Source organism: Oryzias latipes, chromosome 16 (genome assembly GCF_053564925.1).
Source record: "Oryzias latipes strain Hd-rR chromosome 16, Olatipes_Hd-rR_3.1".
NCBI classification, from domain to species: Eukaryota; Metazoa; Chordata; class Actinopteri; order Beloniformes; family Adrianichthyidae; genus Oryzias; species Oryzias latipes.
This window is the reverse complement of record NC_136252.1, coordinates 34759056-34776325: the sequence shown is the minus strand read 5'-3', so window position 1 is coordinate 34776325 and position 17270 is coordinate 34759056. Positions and strand designations below refer to the sequence as shown.

Sequence of the window (17270 nt, the reverse complement as noted above, 5' to 3'; positions counted from 1 at the left end):
AAAAAAGAAATGAACCACCTGTCATCCTAAAGGAAGGTTCATTTGAACAGTGAGAAATTAGAAAATAAAAACATCAACTTTAACGAAATTATGCAAATGGAAACTATTTGATGTCTGTCAGGTTTTGAGTGAACTGGACCCAAAGCAGATGGGGATTAGGTTGGAAGTAGTGCAGTTTATTAAACTTAGAAACGTGGAGGGCAGATCTCTGCTAACTCCCCGTTTACATTATTGTAACTCCCTCCTCTTTGGTCTCCCTCGAAAGACCCTCTATAAGCTTCAGTTGGTCCAGAACCCAGCGGCCCGCATCATCTCCAGAACCCCCCCCCCCCCATCAGTCACCCCAGTTCTCCACCGGCTGCACTGGTTCCCCAGAACCTCCAGAATTAAATTCAAACTCCTCCTTTTTACCTTTTAAGGCCCTCCATAACCTGGCTCCTCTGACTCTTTCCGACCTTCTTCAAATCAAAACCTCCTCTCCGGCCCAACCCGTCACCATGGGAACCAGAGCCTTCAGCTGCTCGACTCCCAAACTCTGGAATTCCTGACCTCCGTAACAGAGACTCTGTACAAACTTTCAAATCATAACTGAAAACTCATCTGTTTATTTCTGCCTACTCCTCTTGATTTTCTGTCCATTTCTACTTATTGTGCTTTAAATGATCATTTTTGATCTTTGTTTTGTTTTGTACAGAGTCCTTGGGTTCCTTGAAAGGTGCTTTTAAATAAAATGGGTTATTAGTAAATCTAGTAAAGTGCTCTCTTCCCCTCTGCCTGTAGAACGGCGGTGGCGAGGCCCTTCTGAAGAAGAGTCATCTAGATCCAGGTACTCTGGATAACTCTACACCTGCATCCAAATAACCGTTTATTATTGGGAAATGTGTCGTTATTCAGCCACAGGACAAACCAGAGAACAGACAGATGGTGGATGATCTTAAGCTTTAGACTCACAGAAACGTTGTGTTCTTGTGCTGCTGGAACCTAGTGACAAATTCCTAGTTTTGGCTTTTTTTCACTCCCCGTATTGCCGTTTTGGAGAGAAGACGTTGCAAAAGCACGTATCATACAACGATTTCAATATTGTCTGTGACTGGAAACACAAATTTGTTTAAAACTACACACGCCAAAAAACGGTTGTGGAACACCGCGGACCAAAGCTGTCGTGTGATGTCTGGTGTGTTTTTAAAAAGCCGTGGAGTCTTGTTCAAACTGGCTGTGGATACTTTTTTTTTGGGCCGGTTTGAGGAAAGGAAACAAACGGACGTCAACCAGACGTAATTATATGCAGATGTTGTTTGCATGCTTGGCAAGAGCCCAAAAATATGCAACGGAACATCAAAAATGACATTCAGTGAGCATTCTTTCTCTTTCTCAAAGCGGTGCAGAATGAAACGGAAAATGAAGAAGTAAATCAAAGGCCATTTGGGATTCCGGAGACAGTTTTCCCAAACTCCTTCCTGAGTGAGTCTGTTGCTGCAGACGGACAACATCTCTATTGTTTTCTGCAGAATGATGGACTGCAGCGGCACAAGTGCCAAACCCCAGGTGTTGCTCTCTGCTTCACGAAGCAAAGCCGGTTCACTTTGAACGGTTCCGTGTCCACATTTTTCACAACCGGCAACATCTTGTGTCAGAAAGCGACTGCAGACAGTTGTTGCAGTCGCTTGTCATCGCTGCTGACTAATGGATTTCTTCATTGTTGATGTTTTTGGCCCATTCCCTGCTTGGGGAGAAAGCAGAACCGAGATGCTTTCCAGTTGGCCCACAAGCTTTGTATAACCCAGTTGTCATGCCTGATAGTGACGGACATTGAAACGTGCGACGTGTGAGTGACTTTGGCTTCTCCAAGTTACCCAAAACATTTTGAAAGTAAAGTTCAACAAGCACAGCTCCAAATTCACCAGGAGCAAAGCGTTGCAGTGAAAGCTACGACTCCGGCTGTTTCCACAGTCAATGAAGAGTTTCAGAAGAGTTTAGTTCTGACGGAATCATCAAGGCACAACAATCTCATTTCAAGATGTCATCCTTAAAGCTGTGCTCTTATGTCTGTCATTGTTATCTAAGCGGGAGTCGGCGTTCACGGTAAAAAGATCTTTAAGACCTCTTGTTGGGATTCTAACGGCGGTCCACGTTGCTCCACCAGTGAACAACAGAGTGAATGTAAACGCCTCATCACAAAGCACTGCTATGACGGTTGTGTTTTCCAAGTACAAAATAAAACGGCGTGCAGCCCGGTGAACTGCGGGAGCTCGCTAAGCAAACAATAGCACGGACATGTAAACATGTAAACACGCCCGTCGAAATACTCCGCCCCGATCAGACTCAGTCAGGTCAAAATTTCTTTCCTATCAAGATAGGTGGGTTATGATGATTGTTGATCCGACCGTGGATCACTTCTGCCCTGGTTTTACGTCATGCATAGACGGTGTGGAGCGCTAACAGGACCGCCCGGCTGCCGGACTCGTAGCTTCATGTCTGCGAGCGGGGGAGGGGGCTTTGTTACGACGTACGCTCCAGAGGAGACTTCGCACCGCAGTCCGTGAGCGAGCTGCCAAACTCAGAAGCGTGCTTCCGAGCAGAGGAGCGGCTTTGTGACGGTGTGCGAACTGGCGGAGGCGGCTTTTCAGTGCAGAAATGGTGTTTCCTGAGAAACCGTGTAAGCAATCATGTGAATTTGTGTTACCAGTCATGTCCACACAATACAGGCTGATGTTATTCAGCCTGTAGATGCACAGATGCACATTGCAGCCTTGGCTGCATGGAATTAATCCACAGCTAAACTTTGTTGGCATGAAAGCCTTCCGCCGGCTCCATGCAGCCAAGAATTAAACACTGGCCGCACAGATTTAGAAAATTATCAGCGAACAGGCACTTAATGATGATCATGACAATATTAAAAACACCTTTAGAAAATCACAGAACTCCCTTGAGGTTCGTATGACCACCTGGAAGACACACCTGCCCTTCAGATGCTGCCGCTCCTCCATAGACTCACCTGTACAGGTGCATGTGACCAACATTTGTAGAAGACTGTGAAGAGGCGCCTGAAGAGATCAAGACATTTGCACCAGAAAACATCTGTTTTCATTTACTTCACCTGTTGGTCACTGTTTAAGTTATTGAGTTTATACCGGAGGTGAGTGTGAAAACACATGTAAGTTGTTTGTCTAATTGATCCTCCTGTTGATTAAAAGAGCTCCGAGCTAATAGGAGGTCATTGCTCATGATATGTCTCTCCACTGCATGAAGGAGAACAGCCAAATCCAGCATTTGGAGCTGCAGTCCTCGTGAAACGCTGCAGTTCCTGTGTGGTCATGGCCGCTCTGTTGCTCTCCAGCAGGAAGTTCCGCCTCCTCCTTTTGTTTTAATGAAACCCCTGGGATGCTCTGGAAAGCCCTGGAACCGAGCGCGCTCCATCCCGTCCAAGCCGTCGCCCCCTGCTTTCAGTCCCGGACCCTGCTCTGCCTCCTGCCGGCCCGTCCGGTCTCTGTGGGGACTGGACGGGGGTCCTGCTAGCAAACCGGTCTATGGTTTCAGCAGATGTGGCAGCAGAACAGGCTCCACTTTGGTCAGTTTGCAGCCTGACTGCATGGAAATATTGGGAGGGAAACACGTTTTATAGATTATAGCGGGGTTCCTTCATGCAGCCGCGGTTATCATACTTAAACGCTGGGATGACCTCAGCTGGCTTAAAAGTGTCACTAAATAAAATTCAGGAAATGGCCACTTTATGGTGTAACGGCATATGTCATCCCAGCAGTATGCAGCCCTTTATGGAAAAGCCTTTGTATCCTCCCATTGTCCTGCCCATGCGTCATGTCCACACGGCTGCGGCCAGCGGCTCTGCTCTCCTGATTGGCCTCCGCCTTGGGACTGTTCTGCGTCCCAGTCCAGGGAAAATGCTTGGGAACTCCACTCCCCAGCGTGAGAGGAGACAGAGAGCAGAACAGCTCCCGGGAGGCTCGGCCCGTGACCTCCGCCAGTGCAAAGTATGCGAGAGGTCAGTGGGTTTCTGCGGCGCGGGGGGGGGGCGTTGGGTCCATCTCACTGACAACCATAACCCCTGACTCCATAACTGCTGGTGAGACGGCGTTCATTTAGACTCAGACACACGGTTCTGTACCTTTGAGCAAAAAAAAACCTGCTGAAAACAGGTGGGAGGAGCAATTTCTGCTCCGCATGAGGAATGAAGAAGGAAATGTGCGTCTCATCGGTCTGCTGGGAAAGCTGATGAACAGTTTGCATGTCCACAGAGACCAGAACACAGAAAATCTGCACATTTTAGCATTTATGTCTTCAGTTCAGGCCAAATTATGCAAATGATATTCTGACCTCATACAGCAAGGATTATTTCATTTCTATGACAAACTGAGTTGTTTAAAGGCATTTTAACAATGATTCAAAAGAAAAGTGCTGCTGTAATAGTTTAATGATATTTTTAGGGAGGTTTAGACTCTGACGTTTGTTTGTTTTTTACCCTTTTTCCTTCTCTTTCTCAAGCGTTTTGTAAAAAAACAAAAAAGGAATATTGGTCGTAACCTGCCTGGATAAATAGATAAATAAAGGTTAAATAAGAACAATTCTAAAAACGTTTTCATAGATCCTGACTAAACTGCTTTCTGATCAGGTGCTGTTGCCCATTTTTGATTTTCGTTCCCACAGTCGCGGCTTCATCTTTAAGAGGAGCACAGCAGGTTTTCATTTGGCGGGTAGAAAGCGTGCCTCGAGTCTTCGGCGCCTCTGCTCTGGCGAACAAAAACTGCTGCAGCTAAACACTGACGAGGCGTCTCTGCAAACTAATCATTGGGTGTTTAGACACACATTCACAATCCTCTCTGAAAATCAGCAGAAGGTGCAAAGAGACGTTTGTGGAGAGAGCCGTGAGAGGAGGACGTCTGCTCAGGATTCCTGAGGAGTTTGTGTTTGGGAAGAACAAATGGAGGATGAGCACCAAACCTTTCACTGGTCCTAGATCAGACTGGAATATCTTGCAGAAGTATTTACCCACATTAAAATGATCAAAAAATCTTTAAAAGAACACGTGGGATACACCAGAGTAGATGCAAAACGTCCTTTAGCAGAAGTTTTTTCTTTCCTTTGGTAGAAAAAATTGATGCAAAGTAAAAAGTAAGAATGGGTTGTGTTGATGTTGGCAACAACAACTGATTGGAGAAGGTTTGTTTCATTTTAGACACATTGGAGAGTTTAACGCTCTAACAGAGGAACTGTAGTGACTCTTCAGCCGTTTGAGTGATCGACGTGAATCAGCTGACTGTCGCAGAGCAAAACAGTGATGTGCTGCATGTCGGTGAAAAGCTGCCTTTCTTCCCGTCAGAATCAGCGGATTTACGCTGATTGCTCAAACAAAGGATTATAATTTGTCAAAGAGTTTGTGTTTTTAGGTCATCGGCAACATTGTCCGGTGTAACAGGGTTAAAGGTCGAGTAGAAAAAGCTTCCCCTGATCACATTATAAAATGGGACTAAAACAGAAACGTTAGTTTGTCGCTTGGATCCTTGTTCTGTCCAGAGCTCAGATGTTCTTTGGCCTGAGGCATGGACTGTATCTGAAAACTGGACTGAGTGACTCCTCCCCCTGGCGTTCCAACAGGAAGTGGCTCCAAGAAGCCAAAATCACAGACTTCCATAGAGAAATAAACAGCTGTTATTCTTTTGGTCAAAATAAACATTCTGGCTCCGATACCTGTTTGTTTTTTATTAAACATCTTCTTGATAATCCTCTTTTTTTTCTTTTTTTCTTTATAACAAGTTATCTAAGTTATAAACTGACCAATCAGATGCCTCAGTAAAAGCATGTGGTTCCCACTAGCCCCCACCTGAAACGTTTAAAAAGTTCTTTTACGAGCCCGCTTTCAGTGGAAGGGGGTGTGGCCTTTGAACAAGCTCACTCCTGATTGGTGACAGCAGTCGCCATAGAAACGTTGACACGGACGATTCTGACCAATCACGGTCGTCTGGCTCCAACATGGCTGCGCCCGTATCACGGAAAAACAGCGAATGGATCGGCCTCATTTTGCTGAGGCACTTTCTAAGGGTGACGTCACAGCCGCTTTGTCCAGTTCTATATACAGTCAACAAACGGATGGAGGACATTCTCCTTCAGGACGGTCTGGTACAGTTCCACATTTTTGGTTAAATTAATTCAAACTTTACCTTCTAATCCAGTCCAACCCAATCCGATCTGTTAAATTTCTAAGTCACAAAGCAACCCCACACCAACATACTACTGCCTCCATGCTTGGTTCTTGTTATCTTTTCCTGTTTGACTTGGGGAAACTTCTTTTGAGAAAGCGATTCTTCTGATCTCTCAGAATGTTTTGACTAAAAATGTTTTTTTCCAATTTTGTGTTTTTTCTAAAATATTCTGACTGAAACCAGGAAGGAGGGAAATCCTCTGTTCACACAACAAAGTAAGGATTTTGCCTTTTGCCTTTTCTTCTGTTAACTCCAGCAGCTGTTTAAAACTACTCATCTGCAGCGTTTTTATTGCTTTGACTCCCGAATCTCTCAGATTCAGTAGCTGAGACTAAAATCCCTTCTAGTCCCTTTTAGGGTGAAGCTTTAAGCAGAACATGTTACCGTGGGCTTTTTTTCTGTAAAAAGATGAGTAGATGATTCCTAATGGAAGGAACGGCTCTGACCAGCAGGTTGCTGTGTTCTGGAGCCACATGTGGGGAGAAGCACAGCATCTTCCTCTGGAGGGCGCTGTTCTCCTGGACTCAGGGTCTCTTCAGGTCGCTGGGTCACAGTGTGGACACTGCAGAAAAAGCAGGGCGGATGCTGAGTGCAGGAGAAACAGAAGCAAACCCTCCACAAAAACTGTTTCACAAACCTAAATATTTATTAATTTGATCAGTTTTCACCAAATAAATCTGAAAAATGTTCAATACATTCTTTCAGTTTTGGTTTAAATCATCGATGTTCGTCTCTGCCGGTGACATAGAATAACATTTTTTTGTTCCCCCTTATCAGACATTTTAAAATAAAAAATACATTTAATACGTTTACATTAAACATTGTAAGGAAGACGGGTACATCCAGGTAAAGAAATGAAAGACAAAACACAAATATTTAATCACAAATGACTTTTATTTTGAAAGGCCGTTCATGCGTTTTATTAACGTCCAAATATCAAAACAAAAACCTTTTGCTCTTTTTTTTTGGTGTTTCACTGCCAGATTTTCTTCATTGTTGCATCATTACATCCAGATTTTAAGATAACTGACTTTAAAATATAAATGTAGTCATTTTAATACAAACACCAAAAAATTAACAGCTGCTCAGACGGGCGAGAAGAGGTGTGGAGATTTTAATTCACCTCGACATTTCCCATCACGTGTTCTCTGGATGAACATCCGTGTATTTCTACACACCTTCGCTTTTCTTCTTCTGTTTGGTCTGCTGGACGGTTCAATGGCTGAGGTCGCTCTCACGCCAAGATGATGCCTTCGTGGTCACAGCTTCATGCTGGGTGCTAACGTAGCTAACAGCAACGCACGCAGTTTGTCTGAACTCACTCACGCATTTGGTTTATGACCGTGGGAAATGGTGCAATCACCCTCCTATTTCCTTAACGCCCCCCCTTTCTCCCTTTTCTGTTACCCCCCCCCCTCCCCTCTTCGTCCGGTCCAACAAAAAACTGATACAAACATAATCAATATATACATAGTTTAGCCTTTACAAAAGGGGTTAATTCAAATATACACCTTGCGTGTCAGAAGATCCAGAACCGCCTGTGTCAACACGAGAGGCCTTCAGTTCTCATCGGTTTGCTCAGCTGTTGGACAGAACAAGTTATAAAATAGTTTTAAAAAGTGAGCGTTTGTCTGAACTTCATTAATGACCCTCTTTGGTGTTTTCAACGTGTTCTTGTAGCATTTCTCTGAGGATTAGGAGTAGGGTTGGGGGGTTTCTCTATTCAGCTTGTTGTGAATCAGAAGCATATTCACCACAACTCTGAGGTGAATTTCTGATAAACTCCTGGCGCTCTGCAGAAACTATGTCCTAGAAAACGGCACAGATTTGAAAACAGATCAAAGGATGATGGGAGTGGGACATGAGGTGACCAGATCATCCGACCATCCAAACTATGTGCAGAACCAGACTCAGGTGCAGACCACTTCCTGTCAATCAGCAAAATACTGAGAGACAACTTCAGTTCTGATCGGAGCCAAAAACAACAAGCAGACATTTGGTTTGCATCAGAGATGTTCATTTGCAGCTCAAATGCTGACTCTGCAAAAGTTTAGGCCTACATTTTGTCAGCTGTTGTGATGTCGTTCTGTTTTTGTTTTTCATTTTTTATGTCAATTATTTACATATTTATAGTTTATATATTGATGTACGTGACTTTAGCCTGAACCAGATGTTCTCGGGACTAATCTAAAGTTGCACAGTTTCATATTTTTTTGATGAACCGTCTCCCGACAGATCGATTCTCTACGTTTTAGGAGCTCCTAACGTGTATTTTCTGATTATGTTAATGAAAACCGTTTCCTTTGGGAGCCTCAGGAAGTACGGCTGCATTGAGGTTGTTGCTAGGAGACGGCGTATAATGATGTAAGAAAGCAGAAATGCCCCTGATGGCAGGGAGTCAAATTAGGTGCTAATGAGATTCACCAGTCGGAGAACAGGCTGATCGCCGTTTACCAACCCCAGTGGAACAAATGCTTTGGAAGTTCTCCAGAACTCCCCAGGAACCAAAAGAGATGGAAGCGTGGAGGATGAAACGTTGACTTCATTTTCTTATTGGAACAGCATGTGGAAGCTGAGCCTGCACCGGACTGATGCAGCGTGGCGGGGCTCTTCGCCGCGACTCGCAGGGCAGGAAGCTGAGGCTTTTGGTTGGGAGGTGGGCCATTCCGAGCCAACAAATAAAAGGCACTAATGGTCTGGAGCTGGTCTCCGCCTGGCACCTTTCCCCAGCCGCTTGATGGAGCCGAGGAGGACGAAGGAGGGCCTGGGAGGCAACCAGCCTCCGTGGAGTCGCTGCTGCTGTCGGGTTTTTTTTGGACCGACTCCAGACTCAAACGGAGGTTTGAGCGCGGCGACCCCGGGCTGTTTGAGGTGCGGTCTGTGTGTGCGAGGGCCCTGCACAGCTTCACGCACGTCTACGAGGACTGGCGCTCTCGGGCCGAGAACCAAAGCCCCAAGCAGGTCCAACCGCCCCCCCATTATAGATGATGACATCACCTCAGCCGTCTGCGGCTTTTACGCGACTATAAGCAGCAAGTGTGCCTAGTAACACCTTTCAAACAGCAAAACAGAGTCAGGAGACGCTCGCCTTCATCACTCAACTGAGTTTTAGATATCTGACACATAAATAATATATTTCTATAAATGTATCTTATAATTGAAATTGGACTTTTGCGTTCGGAAGATTTAGGCTTTTTTTTTTTTTTTGCGGAAATAAATAAAAATTACATTTTATCTTCTGCCATAAATTCTGGCAGCAGAAAAATCTTTGTAGTTTAAGCATAAATAGAAAAAAAATCTCTTAAAGGTTTTAGAGCAGTTTGGTTTTGGTGAAATGGGAGGTTTGAAGAGAATGTTTAAATGAATTTAAAATGAGAATAAAGAGAGTTAAAAATATATGCAATAACATTAATATAAGGTTTGTTTAAAAATGGATTTTGAATTTCCTAAGACTGTAAGCATCAGTGATTACAGTATTTTATTTTATTTTTATTCAAAGTAGGAACACATATTCTGTTTGAGGCCAGGACATGAATGTATTTTCACTGCGGAGAGTTTTGTGATCCACACAGACGCTCTAGACGCTCTGAAGGCGGTTTGTTGTGGACCGCCGTGTGAAGAGCCCGCCTCTGCATGGAGCGCATTTTTCCGTCCACGTCATCCATCACTGCCGCTCGCCTCTTCATCTGCTGCTCAACAGGAAGCGAGGAGGAGAAGCGGCGGCGGCGTCGTCACCCCAGAGTCATCCTCAAAGCTGAAAATCCTCCAATGTTTTAGACGAGCATCAGTCTGGAATCTCATCAGTTTTGTTTTTAACAGGCAGAAATACAGTTGCTCAGTTTGTTTCATCCAGTTAAGGACGTTTCAGCTTCATAGCTGCTCCAGAATGAACCGATTCTTTTTGAACTAAAGGATGTACTATAGGAGTAAACCTAGAACGGCGTACGCTCTGAGTGTTTCCAGAGGGAGAAAACTTCTTATGTTCCAAAAAACTGCATCAAAGACTTTTTAAAAATCTTTTTAGTAAATTATAATGTTAATTCCTCACCCCCAAAGTGGTTTTTTAATCTGTTCATGTATTTCTGAGGATTCCTCTAAAAATATCCTGTGAGCACCAGCCCCTCCCAATCCACAGAAGGACGTGGGTTCTCACATTGTGATGTCACAAAGTGGGGAACCGCCCCTTTGAGGGGTTCCATTTCTGAGCCCGGTGTCCACGCAGCATTAGACCTATTCAATTTAAAGTCCTACATATAGGACACGTTTCTCCAAATCCAGAAAAATCAATCAAACAAAATGTCAAATGTACCCAAAGGGAGAGGACGAGTGCGACAAGTGTCGGAGCTCGCCGTGTCATCGCAGTCCATTTACCCTGAGGGGAAGAATTGTTGGTCTGGTTACTGGTTTATCCATTTGTTGCGGCTGATCGCCATCCAGTGTTTCCTCGTTTATCGCGTGAGTTACGTTCTAAAAAGATCCCGCGATAAGTGAAATCTGCAGTCTTGGTCTTTTATTTATTTATTTATTTATTTATTTGTTTACAATAATCCTAGATGTTTGAAGGCAGTAAAACTCCTCACTTCACACTTTTTGCACTCTCAAAGTTCGTAGAATGTCAACAGAGACCTGATCCCGATCAAAGATTTATGCCGGATCAAGAGAATTCAGTACAGGAGACGCAACACAGAGGAGACTGACTGACAATCAACAGCCAATCAAAACACAGAACACAACGGGCTGCAAAAAACGATCCGTGAGTGGGTGAGGGTCTACCTGACCCTCACGAAAGGACTTGATTCACATTATTTTTCTGGAAGACTCTGAAATCTCTCGCTCTACTTCTCAGACGTTCAGAGATTTCACGTTGCTTCTAAAGCCTTAACGCAGCGGTTCCCACCCTTTTTAACGCCACGGACCGGTATGACATCACAACACTTTCACGGACCGGTCTTTCAATTGTTGGCGGATGATTATTAAAGCAATATTACGATAAAGGAGGAACAGAGGCGTGGCTAGACGACCCCTAAGCTTTGTTTTTGACACGCGTGACATCATACATGACACAGGTGTGATCATCCTCTCCCCTTCCCTCACTCATGGTGCTAAAAAAACGTACCGTCTATTAAATGTAGCTTTCTTTATTTAGGAGTGGAAGGCTCCTCTTCTGTCTCCTGGCTGGGCCAAAGAAACTTTCCAAAGACCTTTGTTTTCTACTCATTTTGCTAGCTCCTGGGTTTTATTTTAGCGGTGTCCTATCACGTGACAGAGAAGAACGTCTTGGCCTGCGTCAAGAGTGACAGATGGATGGAGCAGAGAAACGGGCAATTTTTCAAAATTAGTCATGTAAGTTAATTTTTCTGTCTGTGCGGCCCGGTACCAAATACCAACGGGGGTTGGGGACCGCTGTTCTAAATGATACGTTAAGCACAAATGTTACAACAAAATCAATTTTTTATTCATTTTTTTATTCATTGTTCTTCAAGTGTGCGTTTAGGACTTTTGCATCGCCAGTATCTATGGCCCTAATGTTGACGACTCTTCCTTCTTTCACAGATTCTTCACCTCACTCTCAGTTCACTCTGACTCCACAATCATTATAGGAGGAGACTTCAACCTTGTTTTGGACCCTGAACTTGACAGACTCAGCACAGCAGCAAATCAGCGTACATGGCGGTCTGCAAGTATTCTAAAGCAGTACATGAATGATCTGGGTCTCTGCGACGCTTGGCGCTCATGTCATCCAAGCACTAAGGGGTTCACCTTTTTTTCTCCAGTTCACCATTCACAATCTCGTTTAGATTATTTATTAGTCAGTAACTCCCTTTTGAAAGAAATTAAAAGTTCCAACATTCATCCAATTATTATCAGTGACCATGCACCAGTTTCTGTTACTATTTCAAGGGAAGTACCCAGACCCTCGGGTTCAACCTGGAGGTTTAATACATCTCTGTTAAAAGACCAGGAATTTATTGAATTCTTTAAAAAAGAGTGGGCAACCTTCTTAGAATTCAACAATACTTCTGAAATAACTCTTTGCATTGCTAAAAAAACTATTTTAATAAATTGGAAAAGCAAAAAAAATATAAATATAAGTCAACACAGAAATCTGCTGCTTGATCATATCAGCTTGGAAAAAATGTCAGCCCAAAGTTCAAGTAACTTCGAAAGAATTCGGTCTCTCTGGTCTCCTATAGCTAACTCCGTGACTTAGGGGGTGGGGGGGGCCTGGTCGTCGCTGCTCCTTGCCCTTCTGCCGTGGGCCGGGGTGGGGGTCGGGGCCTCCGGTGCCTGGCGGGGGTTGTTGGGGGCTCCGTTGGTCGGGGGATCGGGTCCGGCGCCTGGGTGGGGCGGGCTGGGGCGCTGCGTGGTCCTTTGGGCTTGGGTGTGGGGGTGCGTGGTGGGGGGGTGGGGTGGTGGTCTGGCCTGGCTTGGGGGGGTGGTCCCTTTGCCTGTGCTGGGGGGGGTCGGCGGGGGGCGCTGCTCGGGGGGGGGGGGCCCAGCGGCGCTGGATGGGCTTCCCATCTACGCCTGGGGCTGGGATCGGCCCTTCCCTGGCTCTGGGGCGGGACGGGACAACCCTCTTGGGGCCCCCGGTCGCTCTGGGTGTCCTCCGCTTCGGCTGCGGGGTCTGGGGTGGGGGTGGGGTGGGGGGTCTTGTCGGCCCTGACCTGTGGGGGGGCATTCTGGGGGAGGGGGGGGGGTCCACTATTGGTACGGGGCAGGGGGGGTTGACGGGTCGGGGTCTCCGCTGAGGCCATCGGCGGTTTCCCCGGCCGGTTGGCTGCCTCGGTCCCGTCGAGGCCTGACCAGAGCTCTTCTAGGGCCGGCGTTTGGGGGTGGGGGCCTGGGCTTGCTCCGGGGGGGGCCGGCGCTTTCTGGCTCCTCTCTCTCTGTGTGGGGGGGGGTGGTGCTGGGCCTGGGGTGTCGGCGCCTCCGGGGGTGGGGCCCCTGGGCTGGGTGGGCCTGGCCCCCTTGCTGGGGGGGGGGGGGGGGGGACAGCTGTTTGACCACCGGGGGACAGTCTATCAGCTGTCCCCAACTTACCCCCTTCCTCATATAACCTCATAATAGGGTGAGGGGGTGGGGGGCTTAGCCTGCGATGAGCCTTGGGGGGGGGTTTACTAGGCAGTGGCCCCCCTCCTATGGTTGCCGTATGGAGTGGGCCCCCCCTCTTTCGGTTTTATTTGCACCTTAGACATGTAGGGCCCTTGGTAGGGGGGGTGCTTGGACATCACTGCCAGCAAGCAGCGGATGTCCTCCTAGCACCCTACCCGCCAATTTTAACCGCACCTTAGACATTTAGGTCCCCTTGGTGGGGAGGGTGAGGGGACGTCACTGTGAGTAATCAGGAGATGTCCCCTTAGTGCCCTACCCGCCAATTTTAACTGCACCCCCCTTAGTACACACACCCCTCCCCCCTCAATATATACATCCCAACATAAACACACACACATGCACACACACACCATCTCAAACACACATACACGCACACACAATTTGCAAGGAAGGTGGGACCTGGGTCCATCTGTCCCCTGCCTCTTCCCTGGTGGGGGGTGCGGGCCCCCCTTTGCAACGGCGGCCGTGTCCCCGGGGTGCCGGCTTCCTGGGCCCGGCGGTGCTCTCTCCGCGCGGTGGGGGAGTTCACATTACATCTGAGCCGGGGGTGTCTGGTCCCTGGGGGGTGGGTTCTGGTCCTTGCTCCTGAGTGCTGGGCCCCGCCAAATTTCCAACTGTGGCCGAGCCTGGTCGGGCCATATTTATAACACCCCTTGTGGGCCCTCTTTTTTTTCCCCGGGGTTCCCCCCTCCTGGGCGGGGGCGGCGGGCCCCCTGCCTCGCTCCTCCCTGGACCAACCGTGGGCCGGGCGGATGGCTGCCTGGAGTGCGGAGCGGGTCTCCCTTGGGGGGTCCTGGCTCGTACCTGGGGTTGGGGCGGGGGGATGCCCGGAACTCCTGGGTGGTGGTGGGGTGCTCGTTTGGGGCTGTGGGCGTCCTTCTCCGGTGGGGCTCTGCGTTGGGTTCTCCCGGCGCGGCGGGGGGGGCTGCTCTCCTGGTTGGGCTGGGGCGGCGCTCTCTTTCCCTCCGTGCTTCCCTGCTCTCTGGCTCTGGGGGCCTTGCGGCGGCCCTGCTGGCCCTGGCCTGGGTGGCGGGCTTGGTCGCCCGGGCGGCGGCTGTTCCCTGCCGGTTCCCGTGTGGCGTTGGGGGGATTCCGGCTGCCGCTGCGGTGGGGGTCTTGGGGTGGGGATGGCTGGGCACTCTCCCTCCTTCTTTTCACGTTCCACCATCCATTTTAGAAGAACATAAAACCTTACCTGAGCACTGGTGTTAGCTCACCTTTGCACTAATAGCTTGCATGACTGAATGACTGAAATATTTCACACTAGTTGGTTTAAAGGCATAAGTATGCGTGTGAACACTATCTGTTTTGTGTACATGTCGACAGGTGGACATTTTTGCAGCTAGCAGGTGTGTTTATAACATTTGAGTGTGTGTGTGGACGGGCCCCGCCCTTTTTGTACTGCATTTGAACCTTACCGTAATGATTAACAACCAGTAAACTTGTTGCTGTATGCTGCTTCATGGTCTTATCCCCCTTCCCCTCCTGTTATCACCCCCTACCCCCCCCTCTCTCTAGCGTCCCTCTCTCTTCTTCCCCTCTTTCCTTTTCCGTCCGGTCCAACACCAAAGATTTTCAGACATGATTGAAATTAATAAAGTTTGGCCTCAATTACAAAAGGGGTTTATTCAGACATACCTTTGGTTTGTCAGAAGATTAATAACCCCTCTTGTTAAAGCAAAATATGTCCAACACAAGAGGCCCTCAGCTCTCGTCTGTCTGCCCAGCTGTTGGACAGGACAAGTTAAAAAAAAAAAGTGTGCGTTTGTGCCAGATGACGTGGGTTTGATCATCATTTGTCGATGATGTTTTTGTTCTCCATTGTTGGATGTTTTTCCTTGAGAAAGGGGTGGGGCTTCTGTTGTTTGAGTTGATTGGTTTTTGTCTAATATCTTTGTCTATTCATATATCTATACATCATACATATGTTATTTTAGAAAAAACAGACAACAGAAAAATGTATCTTTACCTTCGATCATTGAACAATATTTGTCAATAACAAAGTTAAAAAAAAGTCTTATTTTATGGTTCGTTTCCCTCACATATTTAGGTTAAATAAACTTTTATGTGTTTATTTTAAAACACCGACAGTTGAACTGAAGCTCCGTTTTCTTAGAAGGGTCTGCAGAGCTGCCGCACGCCGCGCTCGCCGCCACCCCTCCCACCCGTGTGAGTGACAGCCACAGGTTTTAGCAGCAGGTCCACCTATAAGGTCATCATCACATGCCCTCCTTCACCTCCCCTGTGCTCCGGTCCTTACCCCCGTGGCCCCCTGTGTCATTTCACGTGTCGTCACGCGAGGAGCTGGAAAAACAAATGGCGTCGGGGGCCATCGGGGGTCGTCTGACGGTTGTGTCGCTGCAGTCGAAGCCACTTTTCAAAGAATGCATTGAGGTGATTTCAAAGAGTAAAACCTGGTGGACGTGTCCACGTTCACACGCCGAAACCTTTCAGGCTTTGGTGCAGCGTCTGTAAGGCGGGTGCAGCCCACAGCCCGGACGGATTGAAAACACGTGTGCGGCCATACCTGCTCAGTCCAGGCAGATATACGACCCGCACTAACCCGCTAATAGCCTTTATTTGTAAGATAAACAGTAGAAGAGTTTGACGCTCACTCAGTGAAGGTGCCTTTCCTCCGCTGCCTTCAGAAGGCCTGGGGGGGCGCGGGGAGCAGAGTTACCGCCTGTCTCCGCTGAGCTATCTGTTAAAGTCATTTTCTCTCAAAGAGGAATTAATTTCCTTTCTCAGGCTGTGGGCCGGCCAAGTCCTTCCCCAGAGCGGGCAGTTATTGTGAGCGCTCCCCCCGTAAAACGTCTCGGAGCTGCGAGTTCTCTGAAACCGCCATCAATTTTATTTGTTTTCTATCTATTCTTTGAGGCTAATCTGTAAAGTAAATGCCTTTGATTTACGCAGAGCGCTGAGAGGAAGGGCGGAGAGTTTGGTTCACAGGAAGGATTTTTCTGTTTCTGTCATTTCTGATCCAACGGCAGCTCCGGTTGGTTTCTGTTCTGCCCGGACTTTCAGGACAAAACTAACGTCTCACAAAGTTTTATTTTTTTTATTTCTCAAAGAATTGACAACAGTAGTTCTGAGAAGGAACTTTAATTTTCCAAAAGCTAACACGACTTTTAATAAAAACAAACAAAGCCATATTTAGAATTGGTCTGGTTCATTGTTTTCCCTCCTTGTCTTCTTCTTTGGAAGTCAAAAACATTATTAAGTCAAACGTTTTTGACTTAAAAATGCCTAAAACGGCTTTATGAGCAGCAGATCCTTAGCGAAGTCTTTTACTAAAAGATATTTTTATTAAAATATTTGGAAAAATGTCAGCAGCAGAAGATGTAAAAATTATTTGAGAAAAACAGTCCCCCCCCCCCAACTGGGTTTGTTAAAGACATCATAAAGGCAGAACAAACATTCAAACTATTAACATTTACAAATTTGGTTTTATTTATTAAACCATAATAGGCGTTTCATAAGAAAAACAGGGAAAACTCAACAGCATCGAGTCGTTTTTTTGAATACAACCACAAAAAAAGAACCAACTAGAAAACAAAAACCACGGAAATGTTTCGGGACATTTTGGAACCAACAGCATGGCATTACAGGAGCGTTGAGGAGTCTAAAGTCTGAATTCAGTTTTTCTATGAACCACCTCTGTGATTTCTGACTCTGGGTCGTCCGAGACGCAGCACTTCAGTCTGAAATTTAAAAAAACAAAAACCGAAGTGAGTTAAGCGTTTTCTAACGTTCTCCATGGATAAACGCTGATGTGGAGCACAGATTGACGTCGAAAGTAATAAAAGAATAACACCCGTTTCTCCATATGGTTTTCTATAAATTTAATTTAAAAGATTGGAAATTTACAGCTTTGTTTTCATAAAAGTAACTGAAGGGCAGGGGAAGATAGAAGATAAAAATATATCTCAGCATCATCTG

At 46.7% G+C, this 17270-nt stretch overlaps 1 long non-coding RNA gene across 1 annotated transcript in view; it reads right to left on the bottom strand.

Moving 5' to 3' along the window:
- LOC144984626 (uncharacterized) overlaps nt 1-17270 on the bottom strand; it is a 160625-nt gene that overhangs the window by 119079 nt on the left and 24276 nt on the right. The window lies entirely within an intron of this gene.